The 16,112-nt window shown below is 38.0% G+C and overlaps 1 long non-coding RNA gene across 2 annotated transcripts; it reads left to right on the top strand.

Moving 5' to 3' along the window:
- Nucleotides 1-223: 223 nt before the first annotated feature.
- Nucleotides 224-12,961, top strand: LOC139128686 (uncharacterized). 2 transcript variants are annotated; one of them, XR_011551374.1, is made up of 3 exons: nucleotides 224-602; nucleotides 9,410-9,529; nucleotides 11,975-12,961. It is a non-coding gene; the product is annotated as an uncharacterized lncRNA (long non-coding RNA). The 2 variants fall into 2 exon arrangements; XR_011551373.1 differs by having other exon boundaries at nucleotides 228-602; nucleotides 9,416-9,529.
- Nucleotides 12,962-16,112: the final 3,151 nt, after the last annotated feature.

Below are 16,112 nucleotides of genomic sequence, written 5' to 3'. Positions count from 1 at the left end.
CTAATGCTAGGGGGTCAATGTGTACAATGATGTACCTTTATCTGGCGAAACACGAAAATATGGTTCTGTCAGCAATATTTTTGTCTAACGAGAGCAAAAAAATAACATTTTCTTCAAGATTGAGTAAAAATGATAGTTATAATCAAATTCTTTGCAAAGTTCATTTCGTGAATATTTGAGCACTTAAGGAGTCATACTCAGAAGATGCCATTGCATTGTTAACGTTTGGCGTGGCGTCGCGTCGCTTACATCTGTACATCGTACCATTCCTACCCCGTGATCGTACCGTCACGTCAATAATCTTCAGTTGTCGATATTTAGCTTCTACTGACATGTGCCGTCGGTGTTTAGGAATGTCTGCTAAAGAGTCTACCCTTGAATTCCTGGACCATCTCGACGACTATGCAGTACGTTTGAATCTAGTGACCATGTCATGCAGTTACGACATGGTCCGACAAGCTAGCTTTATTCTCCGTTCAACCGGGACGAAACTCGCCAAAACGGAAGAGAGTACCTCTTTTCCGCACCAGCGACAGGTCGACACACACTTCAAGCCCTCGATCGTCGCCGAGTCATGCATCAGCTGGACGGCTCTATACCAGGTAAGCTGCTGTCTTATTTTTAACCAGCCCGATTGTGTCTAAGATACGTCTACTCCTTCTTTTATAAACGTGTTCAGCAATGTCTGTATCCGGCAAAGTATCTAACGTTTGTTTGTTTTAAATCATCGATATTCCTGATAATTTCAATGAACATCGAATTTCCAGGTCACTTTATGCTAAATGTGACTTTTAGTGGTACATGTATGCACCCCGGGATGACTGTTGATTCATGTCAGGGACCGGACAAAAATTAAGGGGGGGGGGGTGGTTGGTGTTTTTAAAGGCCTGTGTTGGCACCAGAAAATTTACACACCAGATTACAATTTCAATGGAAAACAACAAGCTATCACCCCTCCATAGTCCTCTTACATACTAGAACAAAGGCAATTCCAGGGATCAGCAAAAGTGCCATTTTAAATCCATGGAAAATAATGACCCTTCAAAAAGTGTTAGCAAGAAAAAGATTATCCCTCCCAAATTTTTGTATGACCAGTGAGTCACAGTCTGTATTAATGATCAGGGCTTGACAATTCCTATCGCCTGACGCCCGGGACAAGTGAAATATCCATTCGGACAAGTCAAAAATAAATCTGGTTGCCCGCCGGACAAGTTGTTTATACAACTTCTGGCGCAATCAACGCGAACCTAAGTTGCGGTTTGTGTCCGTGTCGCCCAATTTGTGTTGTCGTTCACACAAAATAAATGTCAATCACTGACTTATTTTAGATACAATTGTGACGTTCTTCTGCGATTCCGACTCACACAATGTTGCAATTTTCCGATGATCGACATGAAATTGTTTTATCGTCCAATTAAAAAAGTCGCTTAAAATTTGGCGTAAACAGTATTTCTTTGTTGAATGCTGACTGCTCACTGTATTTGCACCATCAATATACTGGTATGATATAATTAGAAATATTTGTTCACATTTTCTTCAGAGACCAGAATGTACATGTTTAGTGAATCAACATTCTGGTGAAATTCCAAAATCAAAATTTTTGCACACACATTCACTAGTAACCAGCTCTGTCTAGTCAAGTGCATTAATATCAATATTAAGCATCTATAAACACACAGATATAGCTAGTTTTCTATTGAAAAAAATCATGGTTTCCACAGACTTCAATGTATGATGAATCAACATTTTTTAATTGAATCCAAAAATCAAATTTCTTGTATACAGATGTATTTTACCTCCAAATTCAAAGTACAAAAATTATATGAATTAGCAAACCTGTATAAATGTACATATGTGTAGGGGAAAATAGTCAATATTTTGCCTAACAGATTTCAATGTATCATGATTTGATATTTTTGGGTGCAGCACTGTATTGGGGACATCTTGTTTTCATATAGTTGCGATAGTTGCGCAAAAATGACAACCCTGCCCCAAAGGCATGCATGACGATTCAAAAATGCTTTTTATTTGAAAATAGCGACCCCCAAAAAAGCATTAAACCCCCCCAAGTAATTTCTGTTCAGTCCCCATGAAAAATAATCCTAGGAACACATGATTGATACGCTCTATTGTTTGTTTAACCTCTACTCAAAATGGCTGTGCATGAAGGTTAATAATAGATTATAAGATTATAAGTGTTGCTATACTTTCTTTTGAAATTGCAATAAGTTGAATATGTTGGTAGATTTTTGAATTCAATCCCACAAGTCTCCTAATTCTTGTCGCTCAAATTTATGTATGTACTATGGCTCAATGACAGAAAAGAGCCCTTGATATTTTTTTATCTTTTTTACTATAGAGGCATTGTATCCATGTTGTCAATTTATTTCCTCTGTCACAATAATATTATCAATTTAGAAGGTTATAAATAGTGCAAAGTAACATGACATAGCATGTTTAATGCCCACTAGCTGTAACTTGTGAAATTTGTTGACCTCAGAATATGTTCCCATTTTGTCGTGGTGTTCTCTGAATTCTACCCTCTGAAGGGATATTGGCTTTTACTGCATTAGGAATATTCCTCTGAGAAACATTTAAACATTAAACTCAAATTTTAACAGCCATTTTGATTATCGCCCCTTTTCAAATATTGGTAATATTAACAAGGAGAGAGAACATACAATGTCACAGTTGAAAACATTCACCTCTAGGGTGAACATTCAATCTAGGATGTCAAAACAGGGGGCAATCATGAATGTGGGCCCGTACTCCTGTTCCAAGGGGGGTCATTCAACATACATGTAAAACCCTTGAATTTTCTGTGGAAAATACTATAGTCTATCAATATGCGACCTAAATAAAGTAATCAATATATTGAATTTTATTAAAACCCTTTTCCTGCCAGACAGTATCACTTCCCCATCAGCCAAGTCAGTAAAAAGTGGTATTGAGCCAAAACATGACATATTTTCACCCACTTGGCTTGGTCTGTTATAGCATCTTTAGTCCAAAAGAATCAAGTTTACAGTTTTGAACAGCTTTCAAATGTACAGTATTATGTTAAAATACACCATATGAAATATGTTGTGTTTCATTAATTTTAACCATCTTGACCTGGTGGTGAAATATGGACTTGGCAGGAAAAGGGAAGCTTAACCCTTTTCCTGCCAAGTCCATATTTCACCATAAGGTCAAGATGGTTAACATTAATAAAACGCAACATATTCCATATGGTGTATTTTAACATAATACTGTACATTTGAAGGCTGTTGAAAACATAAATACTGTAAACTTGATTTTTTTAGACTAAAGATGCTGTAACATACCAAGCCAAGTGTGTGAAAATACGTCATGTTTTGGCTCAATACCGCTTTTTACTGACTTGGCTGATGGGGAAGTAATAGTCTTAATACTGTCTGGCAGGAAAAGGGTTTAAACATACCGGTAACTTGTATGTATTAGGAAATTTATGATCATTTGTTCTGACCAAAGGGTTTTGCTCTTGAAAATCAGAAAATGATGCTGTTCAAAACGAGCATAACTGACCTGCATGGATGCTTTCCTTGCAGTGTTCAACGTTTGTATGGACTGTGACATTGTAGACTCTTCAATTTTAGGGCATACCCATCATTTACATTCATCAGCAATGCCACATGCATACAGCTCCAATGCACTGTTGACTCCACATCAGTGACTGAGTCCTTTCTAAATTCTACCCAACTTCCTTTGCACCACCTTATATCCACCAAAAATTTAATCAGCTGTGTACAGGTTTATATTTATGTCATAAAAGCATTTATCATTACTTTTTGCACAGAAACAGTGAAGTTATCCATGAAAATTAATATCAAAATCAGGCAATATGTAGACCTTCTTAGCCTCCACAAAGCATGCCGGGAGAAATGCCCAGATGATGATGTAAAGTTTTCGGGTTTTGGTGCATTGACTAGGGGGTCTGATCTAGGGAGTCTCATAAACAGCTTAGATATTATGCCTGCCTGTAAGTATTACAGATATACTAATAATCGTGCGCGAGATTTCAATAAGGCATTCTGCATGATTCCAAACCTGAAGTGAAAACCCGCCTCTAAAAATTGTTGCTGGTAAAGATTGGCACGATATGAGTTTTCAAAATTATAAGTACAGTGCATGTTTTTATGTATGCAAAGACCGTTTCCAAGAATATTTCCCGACATTTTTCCCAATGACTAGTTGTGAGGTTGTGGCTTTCAGATTTTAACCATTCTCAATTATTTTCCCAAGACTGCACAATTGACAGCAGAAAACGGCTACTCGGATTTGCAATCTCTTCCTACCTCCATTGCGGTTTCTAATTACCGGTAACTCACGATTAGAGTTCAAAGTGAGTTGTGAGAACAGGAAAATTGTAGTGTGTAGTTTATGACTGTACTTTGAAAGGATAAATTGAAATTTCATTTAGTGCCCCTGGAACATGAAAGTGTGTTTGAAGTTTAATTTAGTGCCCCTGAGAACATGAAAGTGTGTATGCACAACTTTTGTTTGTTGGATGAGGGACACTCCATTTAGAGTCGACCACAGTCCCTCTATCCACCGGTCTGGAAACGTGGCTGGTTTCTTTGTGACACTCCGTGATATGAACCAACACACGATTCACACCTTAAACAAAGGACACTGACAATGTTCAACTGGCCGCTATATCGATGTCGCTACCCCACGATCCTATGACAGCCGCAATGTGATCGTTCAAAAACATGACGTTGTGGGTTGTTATTTTCAGAATATCACAAAACATTACAACTTGTTCACTTTAGAAACACTAAACAATTTATTTTTTCATTAAATGGGTAACGTTGCCCCTCTAGATAAAGCTTGAAAGGGCCACACATTATGGTTGCATTATGATCACGATCGAAAAACAAAATGGCCATGCACTGTTCGCAAGTGTCATGGACTATTGCCCGAAATCAAGAAGACAGGCAAAATCAGCTGAATATTAACATCGACAGCTGAGTAGTTCATTACCAAACTTGTTATTGTGTTGACATGATAGCATTTTGTAAAAGGTATTTACTGTGCCTGAGCGCGAGCGTACGTATCGAGAGCTCGCCATATCACAGTCCCTCTAGTGGATAGAGGGACTGTGGCCATATTGACGCTACATGGGAAAATACATATGCGAAAAAAATCTACGTGCATTTCTGCAGCTGTCGTTCCTATTCTGCTCAGTTAACAGACACAATTTCACAGAATATTACACAGAAAACATATTTAGATCATATTTGGAGGCACTGACTACTAGCATTGCAAGAGAAATGGACGACAAATTTTCCGGTGTGTTTCCAGCCGTGCCTGAGCGAGCGTACGTATCGAGAGTTCGCCATATTGACGCTGCATGGGAAAATGTGCGACCACACAACTAAAATCTACATGCATTTCTGCAGTTGTCTTTCCTATTCTGTTCAGTTAACAGGCATGATTTCACAGAATATTACACAGAAAACATATTTAGATCATATTTGGAGACACTGACTACTAGCATTGCAAGAGAAGGGGGACCACAAATTTCCGGTGTGATTCCAGCCGTTGCTTGTGCTACGTACGTCAACACACTCGCAGCGGTCAACCCCAGAAATTATCGCACACTATCATCATTTACGATGGGATAAGGATCACGAAAAACACACACCGGTTTCAGGATATGATAATTTCTGTCTTCGTGTCGTAGATAGACGCAGAGAACACTTAATAGAGCCAAAAACAGCGAAAATTCGAGAAAAGCGTACACACAATCGGGACTGTGGTATGCAGGACAAACCCAAGCTACGCATTATCACGTGACTGGCCCTCGTATCGCGGTTCGGCTGTGCGGTCTAGGTGATTGACACCTTTTACAATAGGCGTTTCCAGACCGGTGGATAGAGGGACTGTGAGTCGACAGATGAGCCATTTCTGGTCATTTGCTTTGTCTCTCCCTCCCCCACCCCATGGGGAACGGTTCTTGGAATTATCTCGTCATCCGCACATTCTTTGTCTATATGTTACTAAAAAATTAGCACTTTAGAATCGGCATTTTTCTATAACCATTCTTTGTTATAAAAAGAGTTATCCATATTTTAAAACCAGCATTGCAATGGCTAAACATGCGGAGCAATTTCGTCATGCAATTCTCTTCGGGCATTTGAAATCGAACATCGCTTTTTTCAAGTGATAATAACTAGGTTGCAATGCTAATCAAAATGTTTTGGATAAAAATACAAGCATTTTTGGAGTTCATTTCGTCATGAGGCAATATCGAAGATGTGTTCAGCTCCAAACATGGCCTCCCGTAACGTTGTAGCTTATACCTTTGAGCTACCAAAAGAGCCATGCTTGTACAGCTTCCTTCGGTAACTGGTGGAGCCACATGCCCTTCTTTTACTTCTGAATTCATCGGAAACACCAAGTTCGAAATCCTGGAGTTCAAAGTCGCTGAATTCCGATTCAAAGTTATAAGGTTGAAGGCAAAGTGTGTCCATTGGGCAGTAGCTCAATACAAACGCACAGTAGATCAGACCCCTAGTGATACCCCCTAACTTCCTCAACCAAACACGAAAACTTAACGTCATCTTAGGTCAAGCCTCTCTGAGGAATTCCGATAAGTGGCTCTTCCATATGGCGAAAATGGCGTCATACACATCAATTAAGGTACATGTAGAACGCGCCTCGGGGACAGATATTCGGACTCTCAAACTTCTACAATTTTTTTCTGATCTACCACTTGTGGGGGTTCATTTTAAAACTCTTGGAGAAAGAAAAACTTTCACCGTCTTAGTTTTTCGAAAATCCAAAATTTTATTTTTCCCCATAGAGTTAACACAGGGATGGCGGCCATTTTGAATTTCAAAAATCGTTAAATCGTGGGTTATTTGTTTCTCTAGTTCCAAAATTTGCATGGTGACCCCTATTTTTATTTTTATTTTGAAAGAGAATGGTTGAAACTTTTTTGAGGAAAGTTTGAGCAAAAGTTTAAGTCTTTCACTTTCGAGGCGCATACTACCTTAATAAAACATTAATTTCCAGGAGAATCATTAGCACATATCTCATCTCTTCATCATGAATGTTACAAAAATATTATGCTTCAACTTTTAAAGGCAGGTGATATTTGGGTGGGCTATCCCTTTATATTTCACACTATGACTGAGGTGAGGTGATGACCTTTGGGGAGCCCAACTTCACTGCGCGAATGAATAAACTACATGTATATGCATTTGCGTGAACTCTGTGTGACCAAACCATTCAGAGAATGTTGCGTCCTGAGTGGTGCATCAAACAGTGAAGTACATGTAAGGGCCATTCAAGATCTTATAGCATGAATTGCACAATGCTCTGTGCAGTTTATGTGAAGATTTCAGTGCAGATATGCACATTATCCACCGTATGCACGGTGGGATTTAATGTTTGGGCAAATATTTAATCACATCGCAATCTTTATCTTGGCCAAAGTTGCATGTACAGTCCCAGTGGGTAGTTAATAATAAGTGTATACATCACCAAAATCAGTACATTCTCACAAACTTATTTCGGCTTGAATGTAAATAAAAAAAAACAATGCTAGAAGATACAGCTAGTCGGGGCTTTAAAGGGCCGTTCACATTAGCCAAAAAAGACTAGGCCCTTGTCCTAGCCAGGTTCGTGGCCGACCAAAAAAACGGGTGTGAACGGTTTCTGGCCGGCCAATGTCCGGACAATTTCTGTCCTAGTCGAGAGGGGTGGTTTGTGGCCGACCCAGGTCTCTGGCCGAGCAGTAACAGCGTATGTGAACGCGTTTTGTCCGACTCAGGTCCCAGTTGACGCCCTCTGTAGTTGACATGCAGTGTAGTCTTTGACCTATTCGACGATTCAGTATCATTTTAGACATGGCGAGCCGAGGAGTCAACTGGGCTACGGAAGTAATCAAGTGTCTTTTAGGCATTTGGAACGAATATATGGTGAAAAATCTGATGGACGGCACGTCAAGGGATCAAATCGCCTACAATATCATCTCACAGCGTTTGTAATAAAGGGAAAGCGGCTGCACACATCGCCTACACTATTTTTCGTTCTCTGTGTTCATGTGTTTGATTTTGTGTATTGGCTATTGGTGTAGATATAAGCCATGGCGAGACGTAGCCGTAATCTGGCTGTCGAATGACAGGGTGATCCTTTGACGCTACTTTCGAAACCAGTGTGTGGTTTCTTCCTCAATCGCTTTTCTTTGGAGATTGCTCTCCTTAGATTTATGTTTCACTGTTCGTGGTTTATTATTGTCAGTGTTTTGTTCGTCTAGCAAGGAGGCTAGAATACTTATGTTTAGGTCAGTTTGTTGTGTTTCATTTTGTTCGGTCGTTACTCTAAGATTGTGTACTTGTGCATTTATGAGTGTGTCGCCAATGTTTGGATTTCTTTGTAAGCGATGATCGGTTTCATCGTGAATAAATTATTTAGTGTTTGGTCTTTTCTATTTCTTCCAGTTCTTCAGGAGTGCTTGTTTGATGTCTTTTGTTTTGATGTGTGGATTATATTTGGTAGCAAATATCAAATTGTGTGTGTTGTTGTGCGTTTGTTTGTGATTTAAATGTGTTCTTCGTGTAGCGTAATTTGTTTCCACATTGATGTTTGATATTTCTTGTTGTGGATATTCTCGCAGTAATAGCTTTTCATTAATGTTTTGACTTTGTTGTTGAAGTCTTCTTCATTGTTACATGCCCTCATGTACCTTAATGTTTCGCCTTTGATTAGGCCCTTGAAGGTTGATTTTGGATGACATGATTTTCTATGTACGAACTGGAATGTATCTGATGAATGTATTTTGACCTGTATAAGATCAAAGGTCGGCTAGATGCTACCAAATGGTCTAGGCTAGGACAGCTTTGAACGTAATGTGAACGCGGACAAAAGATTAGCTTATCTTCTCACATTCTGCCGGATTAGTTCTGGCCGGCCCTGGGCCTTGATGTGAACCCCATATGAGTGAACATGAGATTAATTCTAATCTTACCTAAACATGATATGTCATTTATTTCGCATCATTTCAATTCATTTTTAACTTTCTAAATTATTTCTATTTATGCTGAAATAGAAATGTGGTGTTATTGTCAACATGCACATTTTGGATATTTATATGACCATGGATGTAAAAAGAGTAAATTTTTCATCAATGGTCTGACAGTCTTCAAGCTCTGAGATACTGCAGGAATGCATAGTGCAGTGTGAATCCAATTATGTTGAGCCTTTCAGGCCATGAAAATGCTTGATATATTTCTGATTCAAATATGTGTCCATGGACTGTCAGATTAATATGGTTATTCATCGTCATTATCGTGACTTGAAATGTGATTCATCATCTGTGTTTGAGACAATTTGATTTTTCTCAGTAGGATTTTAACTCTTTTTTTTATATTTCTGCAAGTTGCAGGTCCCCTAGAGGTACATGTATTTATTAGGCGGTGAACAAATAGGGAAAGTGTAGTGCCCAAAGGAATGACAGTCACACAAAAAGGCATGCCAACAACTGGGAACAATATGAGAGGTATGTACTCTACAAAGTCTGCACTGATAAGTTTTTAGTCTAAAGTTGTGAACTTTGAAGGGCAAGTTAACACAATGCACCAGTGTTGGTGAATTATAGTACATGAACATGGTTAAGCAGAACCATCATGACACATGTACGACAATTTTACTTAGCTGAACTTTGATGTTTGGTTATATTTGCAGGGCACCTAACAGCCATAAGCGACAAAATCTGCCTTTATAATCTTCCTTTGAAGATATAGATGTAATCGATAGTGATGCAGCTTAGCCCATGTCAAATTTTGAAATCACAATGAAATATGTAAACCCTGGAAATTATTATAGAGGAGCATAGTGTTGAAACAACTTCAGGGGCTCTTCCATGAGTTCCAAAACACAAATGTACATGACATACAATAATTGCATAGTCAAACCAAGGAAATGTTCTTTTTAACACTGTCTCCCGACACTGAATGAATCCATGAAGTGTAATTTATGAACCTTGTCTGGGAAACAAAACTTTGAAACAACATCACAAGACAAACTGAGGTTGCTGAGTCTGTTGCAAATTGTGTAATGAAAGATGAAACAAGCTTCTGTTCTGATAACATGTTCCAGATTACATGACATGCTCAAAAACCATATTTTATCTTTTACTAAAATTGAACGAAACTATTTTCCGAACAACATACAGTGTGCAAGAAAACCATTGCTCTTTTTTCAAAAATTGTAGCATAATATATATTTTTGCGTAATTGTACTGTCCCAAATACACAAACATGACCCCAACAGATCACTAGCATGTGATTTTCAAACATTTAACAAATTCACCGCTCTCCCCTGTAATGAATCTAGCAAGTATGTTATTGTTATTCAATCACCGTAATTCAAATGACATAATCCAGCGGGGACTCCATGTATGTCATCAGTGATGACTTCTAGATCAAGTACCGAAAGATTAACTTTTAATCCATACTATTACTGGCACACATACACAGTCACATCAATCTTTGATTTGGGTGATTCCCCAGCGTAACATGCCCTCTTTTTAGTTCAATATATGTATATGTTACAAGGCACTGTAGGTCAAGGCTGCATGATACAAAAATATTTCTATCTTCAATATTCCATCCTAATTTGACAGATGTAATATTCTAACCTATAGATCCTACTGTATTAGTTCTCGGCCAACGTACAAAGACTTGGTCCATTCGCTAAAACGCATAATTGACCATTCGCTAAAGCGAATAATTGATGACATGTTTTGCAAAATTATTATTGGAAGCACGACCATACTCCATGTGTCTGGGAGGTACAATGATTTTACAGTCTCTCTTAACAAAAACAGGAATATTTAGTCAATAACATAGGCAATGAATCAGTGAAAAAACATTTTGGTCTTCATATTTGTATATTTAGGCATAAACATGTCAGTTTGATGTACAACAGTACATAGATGACCAGTTTCTTCAATAAGGGAGCATTCAGTTATACAGCCGGGGGTAAGCCAGCACAATTTGAAGGGGGATGCGGTTCACCTTAAATTTGAAAATTGCAAAGGGGGTCATGTATTTTTCAAACAGCATTGGGGGTCACTCAATTTTTTTAAGTAGTTGACCTGTTAAAAAGAAGTTTTAGTGTTCAAAAATATTCTGGGAGATAAAATGATTCGCTGCATGATTTCACTCGTGGTAGTCATTTAACTGTAAATCTGAACAAAAGTATAATTATCTGTCACATGAACATCTTGCTGTTGAAACTCAGAGGCTTGTCTTATTGTAAATCGAGCTCATGGAGGGCAATGAACAATTTCCATTACTTACGTATTAGAGATATAGCAACTTTTGTCAGGGAAAATATTTAAGTGACCTGTATACCACTAGTACCATGAAAAGTGAAATAGGTTTAGTTGAAATTCAAATATCAAAACTGTTGTCCTCATCTGAACCTTCAAACACCGTAATTTAATCAAGTACATTTGTATCAATTGTCAAACATCTCAGAAAGCACCGATTGTGTTTAAGACAAAATGATTCCGTCGTGTGCGGGCGCTCTGGCGCACTGCGACCTGCGACCCTTTACCAGGTAGGTCGCAGTGCACCGGAACGCTCACATGCAACGGAATCTTTCAGTCTAATTGTGTTTGTGAAGCATTGAAAAAAAAATTATTCATAGTTTTCTCATAGACTCCAATGTATAGTGAATCAACATTTCAGTGAAATTCAGAAATCAAATTTCTTGCATACATATCAACTTTTAACCATTCTTGTCTAGTGAAGTACTTTAAAATGAATTATCAAATGTCTATAAATACACGGATTTAACCCTTTGAACCCGGCTCGGACAGAAATGTCCGATGACGTCATAGAGTACCAGGGGGTCAGGGTGCAAAGGGTTAAACAAAAACAAACAAAATTGATGGTGTACAGTCCTGATGATTTATTCTGTGTATCATTATTTCCAGGAACTGAAATACATACAATCTGGGCTATCCAAGGACTAGCATCAAGCTGAAGACATTTTGATAGTTGTGTGTGTTTCTTCTGAGGATAGCGAACATGACAGAAGTTGCAAGGGTGGTGCCTTTATTCAGAGACTCTTGCCATGGGATAGAGAAAGAAGTGAAACTGCATATGGAAAAACACGTGCATCAAAGGAAATGCATATTGAGGCTACCTTGCATTTAGGGCCTGGTATCAATCAGATCAGAGCCTGACAGACACATGACAATTCCAGCAGCATTGACAACTCATTACAGGACAATGTTTAATGTATAAGCATATTTTATACATTTTCTTGATTCTGCCAAAGGCTTAGTGATGTATTTTTTTGTTTCGAACAAAGACCACTCAACTTTTGAATTTTGTTAACCAGACAGAGGCTGTACTCATGAAAGTCCAACTGGGAACACTTTCTATATGTTATTACACCGACTGAGTCATAATCAGTGATTAAGCTGAATACCCAAAGCTGTACATGTGTGAATATGTGGACTGTACTCGACGGATTACTGGCTGAGTTATAAGACCAATAATTCTGTCTTAGTCTCTTCAGTGGCCATATTTGATATTTCATGAACAATGTGTTAAAAATGAGGTGCATCTTTGCAAACAAATTTTACAGATTAAGTACACCAACTTACAACTACAGTTATTTTGGCAACACTGTAGCTTTATGTACATGCAATGTGCTTGAATCTTAGCTCGAGTCTAGGTTCTAATCAAAATATTTGTATGGCAATTTTCAATGATATGGCAGAACTCATTATCATGTGTGATCTGTAATAGATACTAGCAATGCAACACAAAACATAGCTAAATGTGGAGTCTTTTTTCTACTTAGACATCCAAACACCCGGTACATCCAATTTTATTTTAAATCTTAGAGAACAATGGATTTATTATTTATTTGTTATAACTAAAGCCATAATTGCTGTGTAAAGTGAGTCAAGTTAAATCATTCTCAGATACTTGGTTGACACTTCAATATTGCATCTGAGAAGAAAACAATAAGTGTATTTTTTGTTTTCACATGAAGTATATTGCTTGTATTTTTGAGGAGGTTTTGAGGAATTGTGTATTTTTTGTCCCATGTGATTTCCTATTTAACTATTTTAAATAAACAATTTAAACCGATACCTCTTCTATGATCTTGCTTTGGTAGATATGTGTGTATGTTAGATGGGTTAAATGTGCAAAGTAGTTAATACAACAATGATATTAATGAAGTTAATGAGTGCAGAACTACAGTACAATAGGTGCAAAAACAGAACAATCAGGTTCATATTTGGACCTACAAGATCCAAATTACAGAAGATTGAATATGTTTCTTTATGTTGTGCATAAAGATCTATAAATACAAATCAGGTTGATGCATAAAGGTGAATCTTTATGCATCTGTAATGTCCTGCATAAAGGTAATTAAATTTAGTCAGCCATTAAACCCTTTGCACAAGCATAAAGGTGCATAAAGTTCCATCTTTATGGTGCTGCATAAAGATGATTACAGATCATCTTTATGCAACTTTATGTCACCTTTATGCTGCGCATAAATCTAGATTTTCATCTTGTGTTTGAGTGTAGTGTCCAATGTTCGTAGCTCTACACGTGTTTATAGATAGAAATAAACCACTGAAGTTCGTTTCCGATCTTAATATTTTACTATTGCATGATGTTGAGTCTTACAAAGGCCTTAACAAAGTGGGGGACTGCTCCCATCTCACTCCTATTGAAGTTGAGAAGACTTATTATGTTTACAAAAAATTATGTTTATCAACAAAAAAATCACGCACGCGCAGCGCGACGACCACTGCGTTTTAAACTCATCGTGGAACTCGTCGTTTAGCACGCAGCTCTTATTTTCTTTACCGAACAATGATGCGCCCTCAACGGTCTTCAAAGCTTAACAACAAGGTTCACTAAGTCAGCGAGGCTAACGTGCTTGCCCAACTGGCCTTAACCAGGCTGTGCATTTGTTCTACGAAATCGAGAATTCAAACAATCAGGAACTGGCTTCGAATCTGCAGCTTCCTTGCCGTCCTAATGGAAACAGTCACGATGAAAGATGTAACTGTGAATTAATCTGGAAAACAGTACCCTTAGACTGCCAAGTGTCACACAGAAAGCTTGTACATCAGGTCTCAAAACTACGGACACGTATTCGTGCCATTTTTGTACAAAAAAAACAAAACAAATCTTGTAATTATAAAATTTATAATCTCGTAGTGACAATTTTTCGTTACCGTATTCCTCCGATTCTAAAACCCCGCCCGTTTATAACGCCCCCAGGATTATTTTATCGATACGACATTGGCCGTTAGTTCGTTTATAATGCCCCCGGGGGTACATCAAAATTATGACTGGAACAATAGAGCCATTGTCATGTAATGAGACAAGGATATCCGCAACACCTACGCTGCTTATCAAAAACACAAACAAGTGTCAAAGTAAAGTATAAAACCTCAAAACACGCACACAATTGTTTGGTATTGGAACATGTTAGTCGGGAACGTTTCTATCGTTCCTGGCGATCAAATTGCACTTGGATTTTGCTGCGTAAACGAACATTAAAAGCGTTGGATTTTTGAGCATCTCGATTAGTACAATGCCGTCTTTTCGTCACTGTCATTTTGCTACTGTCAAAATAAGCAGATTTTTGAACATATTGATCAAGTACGAATCGAATATTTCGATGCTATTTGGCTACCATAACATGAACATTACAATAGTCGGGTTTTTGAACGTGTCGATCAAGTACGATTCGCTCATTTCACCTGGTGAAAAAATCGTTCCTTTCCACGGGTTAATTTCTTTCGTTAATGTTTTATCAATTTTGTACATAGTTTTTCTCATGTAATAAATGTATTTATTGTTTGAACGGCATTTCTTGCTTGTGTCTGTTGTCTGTGTCCTTTTCCTGAACTAGTCCCGGCAATGAGTAGGCGAAAGTGTAACATATTTTCAAGATTATGCATGCTTTCGAAGTCTTGCGAGGGAAGAATACCCAAACTTCATAAACGGCCCTTTACGCTTACAGTCAGAACAAAAACGTGCATGTCCATACCATATTCCGAAGAGTTGATCATAGATGACTGAATTCTACATCAAGAGACATTTCGTTTATCGATACAAATAAAAAAAAAACTTCAAAGATGTATTGCCAAAAATTCAATTCATCAAACTGTAAGCAGATTGGCGTAGCAATCTTTCGTCTCGGTCAGCCCATGCTTCAACACTTTATCAGTTCGAGCCTGTCACCTGCATGTTCGTAAGATCACATTTCGTTTCGAGATACGGTTAGACTTTTTAAACTACCGTAGGAGCAAAATAATAAAACTCACAACGTGTAATTGATCGTTTATTTTAAGGAGTACGCTTATTGAAAATCGTAAATAGAAAACATCGGACGGACACCACCAAACTGTATGCATGTGCTGAACAGAATTTTACCCTGACCTATTGCGTGAATTGACCAATCACAGCCAGCGGAACTTTAGGGACTTTCCCTTTACTCATTGTCTAACCTTTGCGGCCATGCTATGGGGAGCTTGCTGCTGCTAGCTGGGAAGCGCAACGAAGTATCGTGGTGATTATCTATACACGAAATACGAAGATTTATTGCTATCGTATTGTTTAGCAAAAGAGGGTATGGCAAATAGGCTAAATTTAAAAACTTGTCGATCAAAGCTTGTAGATAAATTACAAAGAAACAACATGTGTGTAACATACTGAGGAGTGAATAATTTCCAATGAACATTCCGTACACCATACGCCCTCAACGGTTAGTAAAGAGTGTCTTTGGAGGCTGCCTGGTTAGTATGGAGTAAACATCCTTGTGAAGAGCAATTGTAACGGAAACGATGGTTCTTAAATTTAATTATATCTAAAGGAACCCGATTACAAACGATTTATTGATATCGCTAGATATCCGACATTGTATCAAAACTTCAGTCAAACTCAATGAAAACCATGTCTGCATTGCAGGCTGAGAAAGTACATACAATTGATCAATTGAAGACAGACTATTCTTGTGCCTCTACGCTCTTCAATTAAAAACAACAGAACAAACAAACATCCAACAAATCAGTGCATTATTTGTTCTCT

This window comes from Ptychodera flava, unplaced genomic scaffold, assembly GCF_041260155.1.
Source record: "Ptychodera flava strain L36383 unplaced genomic scaffold, AS_Pfla_20210202 Scaffold_64__1_contigs__length_706160_pilon, whole genome shotgun sequence".
Classification (NCBI taxonomy): Eukaryota; Metazoa; Hemichordata; class Enteropneusta; family Ptychoderidae; genus Ptychodera; species Ptychodera flava.
Note: the sequence above shows the minus strand (reverse complement) of the source record. Positions and strands in the feature narration are given on the sequence as shown.